This window comes from Onychomys torridus, chromosome 16 (assembly GCF_903995425.1).
Source record: "Onychomys torridus chromosome 16, mOncTor1.1, whole genome shotgun sequence".
NCBI classification, from domain to species: Eukaryota; Metazoa; Chordata; class Mammalia; order Rodentia; family Cricetidae; genus Onychomys; species Onychomys torridus.
The window spans coordinates 18,395,081-18,401,209 of record NC_050458.1 but is presented as its reverse complement, the minus strand read 5'-3'; positions in this window follow the sequence as shown (position 1 = coordinate 18,401,209).

Below are 6,129 nucleotides of genomic sequence, written 5' to 3'. Positions count from 1 at the left end.
TCCTGGGATAGAATCCTGGCCCAAAGGCTGGTTTACCATTCACACTGTGTAGAAATACATTAAGGGGTCAGATGGTGGTGGCTTCTCCAGATACGTCTCTTGAAACTAGCTTGTTTTGTTTTTGAGGATAACGTGCGAAAGCTCTTGATAGAAATGTCAGACTTGGCCTGGATGTAAAGCCTGGCTCTGTCAATCACTGATCAGGCCCTCGGTGAACATCATCTCTCCAAACCTTTTTCTTCATCAGTAAGTTTCTATAGTAAGACATGCTCTATGGGATTTGTGATGTCAATAGATATAACTACCTACAAAGCACTGGGAAGTACCAGCTGCATTCCACTACTCCTTTTCTTGTTCATTCAATTTACAATGTCAAAAATAAATGGTGTTAAAGTCCTGTATGAATAATTTATTAAACTTGGTCTCCTCTAAAAACTGGAATCCATGTTCCTGAAGTTTATGAAGCAGTCCCTGGACATGACGGCCCCCAAGGCTTCACTAGGGACAGCCACACTAGCTGTTCACAAGCCACCTTCTGTATAGTCTACCAACCAGCAAGAGGGGCGGGGGGGATGCAGGAAGCCTGGAAGTGTTTTAAATGACACTGGTGGCTATGGGGTAGAGGATGCTGTTTCTACACATGAATAGATTTTGTAATAAAATCAAGAATTCTGGTATATTCATATTTACTGCTTTTCTGTCATGAGGCCGTTTAAAATCTAGCTATTTTCAAGTATTGTTACAGTTGGCTGTGGATATCCGTCTGTGTAGAACACCAAAACTTCATCCAATCTAGTGGCTTTGGTGAATCCCTAAACACCCTTCCACACCACCACACACCACACACACACACACACACACACACACACACACACACACACACACACTCACACTCACACACTCCCTGGTAACTTCTGTGAGATCCATTCATTTCCAGAGAAATCCTTCCATTGATTTAGGCCTGCTGTATTGTATTAGTCCCTTCCAGGTGCGTTGGTACTGTCAGGTTGTAGCATTTCATCTCGATAATGACAGTGCCCCTTCCTCCATCGGTTAGGCTGATTGCTAATTTTTGCTATTGTGAATTGAAACATTATTTTCAAGAACACATTGCCTGGCAGTATCTGCCCCTCCCTTTTGTGTTTTCCACTGTCCTTTCCTGTTCCAAGTACATAAAATGTGAATGTTATTGTAGAACTTGTCCTTGAGCACACAATAGCCATTACCTTGAAGTCTGCATGAACCCTCTCAAAGTCGGGTGCATGAGGCGACATGCAAGGTCCCTCTTCTCCCTGGAGATACGTAAGCAGTTAACACTTGCTGGGGACAGACGCTCGGTATTATGGCTTCCCGTAAGTGGCCTGTGCTCCTGCAAACAATCCCAATTGAACTGATGCACCAAGCGAGACCCAGATGGAACTGGTTTTGGATCTCTTGGTTTCCTATCAGATCTCAGGAAAAGTGCAGCGGTGAGCCAGGCAGGGGATCGTGCTTGCAGTAGGGCAGGAGTAAGGTGGGGAATCCAAAGAAGGAAAAGCTACTGAAATTTCATTTGTGAGTGCAGACAAGCATTACTACACTTGGAAGGTTATCAAGAGAAGCCCAGGAAAGATATGAGAGAAGGGGACCCTTATTACTATCACAAAATACCAGACAAAAGCAAGAGTGGAAAGGTTTATTTTGTCATGTTTGGAGAGGGTCTAGCCCATCATGGTGGGCTAGGCTCAGCATCTAGAGCTGCTTGTCCAGAACAGGAGGCAGCCTGCCTCAATGAGTATAAACTTCTGCCAGCCAATCTCTTCTTTTCCAAAGATCGACAGCACCACCCTCCCCAATAAACCTCACCAACAAGTCGGGGAGCAAGTGTATACACACAGGAACCTGTGAGGGACACTTCAAATTCAAAACAGGGCACTTTCATCTGTTGGTAGAAATGTCAGTCTAGCCACTATGTAAATAATGTTAAGTTCCACAGAAACCTGAAAATGGAACTTCAATATGATTCATATATTACACTACTGAAGGAACTGAAGTCAGCACATTAAAAGAAGCTGGCAATAGCCAAAGATGGAAACAGTGTGTTGAGTGTCCATTGACAGATGAATGGATAAAGGAGAAATATGGTATGTGTATGTGATAGAATACTGAGCTATCTAAAGGGTGAAATCTGCTCTTCCAGAGGACCCGGGTTCAATTCCCAGCACCCACAGGGCAGCTCACAACTTTCTGTAACTCCCATTCCAGGAGATCTGACACCTTCCCACCAATGCACATAGAGTTAAACTGTTTTAAAAAGGTGAAATCATGTCATGTGAAGCAATATGGATGGAACCGAATGACATAAATTGGGCGCGTACCTGAATAAAGATCAACCCAGTCAATATTTAAACATGGAGCAGGAAGGGGTTCATGAGCCCCCACCACTAACTGAAAACAATGGGCAGTTGATGGCTTCTGGGGGAAGGAGAGTCAGTTTTATTAAATGGTGTGGTTCCTGGTAGGTAGACCACATTCCAGTGGATGGCTCCATACCCAGGACAGCACAAATTGGGATCAATAGGATATTAAGAAAGAACAGCCGGGCGGTGGTGTCGCACGCCTGTAATCCCAGCACTCAGGAGGCAGAGGCAGGCAGATCTCTGAGTTCGAGGCCAGCCTGGTCTACAGAGCAAGATCCAGGACAGGCTCCAAAGCTACACAGAGAAACCCTGTCTTGAAAACAAACAAGAAAGAAAGAAAGAGAGAGAGAAAGAGAAAGAGAGAAAGAAAACAGTGGGTATGAAGTTGGGGAAATACAAGAAGGTGGGGGTGGATCTGGGAGGAGTTGGAGAATGTATACACGTGATCAAAATGTGTTGTATGAACATCTCAAGATAGAAAAGTAAGACACAGGAAAACAAATGCATGTTCGCATATGTGGAAGCCCTAAATCTCTAGAGAATCTCAGGTATTGCACGGTCTGGGGAAATTGGGATGGAGGAAGGCTTTGAGGGTGGTTTCGGGGTACAGAAATGCATTTGGGTAGGAGGAATAATGCCTAACGTTTCTGTAACACGGTGTGTTAGCTATAGTTTACAGTAATTAGTAGGATATTTGAAATAAATAGAACACAGGATCTTGAATGTTCTCAATTAAAATGCTGAGTCTTGAGGTGACATGCTAGTTACTCTGACCATTATGTGTTGTGTGCCTACATTACAATGTCATGCCATAGTCAAGTTTATTTTTGGCAAATGAACACTCCTAATTTTTTTTTCCTGTTTTTTGTTTTGTTTTGTTGTTTTGTTTTGTTTTTTTGAGCTGAGGATCGAACCCAGGGCCTTGCACTTGCTACGCAAGTGCTCTACCACTGAGCTAAGTCCCCAACCCCGAACACTCCCAATTTTTAAATGTAATTTATGATCACAGTCAATGCCATGTCTGCAGACAGACCTTATACCTTAGGTCTTACAATGTGTGTTTGTTTTGCTTGTGAGAGGGTCTCAACTGTGTAGTCCAGGCTGACCTCAAACTCTAGGTCATCCTGCTGCAGTCTCCAAAAGCGCTAGGGTTTCAGGAATGTGTACCATCGGACTCGGTGGCTTTGATGAGTAGTCCGGGAAAATAACTTTAAAGCAAGACTGCCTGGCCTTTTTCCTCTGTCAGCTGCAAACGGCACAGGCTGGCTGCCTTTGATTCTCCCATGGCCTTTAGTTCATTCTCCAAAACGAAAGAAAGTGGGTGGCCTGACCTTATTTATGCTAAAAGTTTATATAATGAGGGTATTTTTAATGAGCCTACCAAAGACTGGACTTCATCAGTCAAACGTGCATGTTATGTATTTGCCTTTTTATTAAACACACACACACACACACACACACACACACACACACACACACACACACACCATGACCCTGTTAACTATTATACAAACATTCTCAACCTAGGAGAAAGCAAGGCTTGGATGTAAACCTAGAGAAAAATCTCATCTCAAATCTCCAAAGTCAAACAGTGGAAGGCAGGGGGTCTTGTGGTCTTAACGGTTGGTCCAGGAGGGCTACCAAGCACTCCTGTGTTACTGAGGCAGGCAGTTCCTAGGTGAGATTGCCATCTCAAGAGCCTGGCCAACTGGTGGGAGCTCTGGCTGGGAGGATGTGTCCTGTGATGATGAGCTCTTAGTGATGCGCAGGGCCGAATGCATTCTCATTTGGCTAACAGCTGTTGCGTGGGAATTCCCATACAATTCAAAGATGCAATGAGGCTTGCCGTGATGAGTAACTGGTACCGTGTTATTTCCAGAAGGCATATGATCAAAGGGGTTGTCATGTTCCTTTCTGGTTGTTCCAGCTGCTGACAGTGCAACATGGGTATGAACATTGAGTTAGTGTGCCAAAGGGTGGATAGTCACAGAGATGGGAAAACAGCATTTCAGCCCTTCCAGTGAGAGTGGAGTAAGGTGTGTTCCGTGTTGGCTCTCTCTGTAACTAGAAAACATGGTGGACACCTTAACTTAAGTCTTGCTCTCTTAGGACACTTACTAGTCCGGTGGAAATTAGCATAACACAAGGAAAGCACCCACCAGTGGTGTGTAACCCATGGGAGCCACAGCCTGTTAGCTGCTCTGTAGACCACAGATCCTGAAAGCTTCCTTTGAATGAGGAATAACCGGTACCAGGAATACCAATAGGGACAAAGCCAAAAGAATCAGCTTCTCCATGGAAGCAAGTCCTCCTTCTATCCCCATCCCCCAGTCTTTATTTCTGTGGTGTTTTATTTGTACCTGTTTGATGGAATGTATTATCATTTACCTCTTCATTAGTAGGCTAGGAGGTTTTGATTGTGTGTGTGTGTGTGTGTGTGTGTGTGTGTGTGTGTGTGAGTGTGAGAGAGAGAGAGAGAGAGAGAGAGAGAGAGAGAGAGAGAGAGAGAGAGAGAGAGAGAGAGAGAGAACTATGAACTACCTGGCCCTGTGTGTGACTAAGTTGAGCATGATGACTTTTTTACTGGATGCAACAGACAAATGGCAAAGGATGAAAACAAGTCCGACGAAACCCAACAACCATAGATACTGGTACTGATGGTTTCGAGAGCAGATTAGAAATCCTTACAGTTTTGAAAGTTTCATTATCTTCTCTTAGGAAGCAGAGGGAGAAATATTTATTTACAAACCCCTATCCCCTAATAGTCAAAAATTGGATCCATGGAGTGTTAGCTTCCCCAACCATTCTAAGACCACCAAACAGACCCCTGACTCATCCACCAAAGCAGGAGACAGTGTCCCCGACAGGGCTTGCCCTTGTAAGACTGTTATGACAAATGGCCAAAGGCACATATCCAGTTTGGAAGAGCCAGGCAATTAAAATAGGTGGAAAAATTAAAATAGGTGGGAAAGAAGGGGAGAATCCTTGATTTGGGATTCTAAATCCCCACACTCATTACTAGAATGATGTTTGCTCTCCAGGAAATAACAGTGTCATTTTCTTCTTGCTGTTTGGATGGTAATAGCTTTTTGTATATACGAAGTTTCTTTCCAACCTCAAGCCACCTCAAATTTATTTAGATTGACCCTGCTAAATCACAGATTATTGGAGTCGCTCAGTTATAGAAGCTGCATATAAAATGTTTCGCCAAGTCCCATATTCTTGTGAGCACTAATTGGGGGAATACATACACTTACAAGGGTTGCAATCTGGAAAGCTCCACAAACGTTGTTACAACAGCAGGGAGGTAGCTTCTCCCGGAAGAATACCTCATCAGAATGGTAATGCTATGCCTTCATGTGAAAGTCGGCTTCAGCAAGGTAAGATGACATAGTGAAAGCTGTTTTCTCAGACCAGTGAGGGGCAGGGCAGCTGTTGTAAATGTAAGAAATGCAAATGATTTCAGCGTTTAAAGCCTTTCTCTTCATCAACCTTAGTGTCCGAGAACAGGCGAATGAGTGAAGGGAAAGTGGTCCATATACACAATGAAGTGCCATCCTGCCATTTGTAACCACGTGGGAAGCCCTTAAGGGCACTCTGCAAGGACAAGTCAGACACACACTTTGGTTATCTTACATCCATGGTTCTTTCAAACTGCGCAAATTTTAACCAGTAGAGCATCTTGACTTCCCTCCTATGGTTTCTTGGGCTGATACATGAATCTCATGGC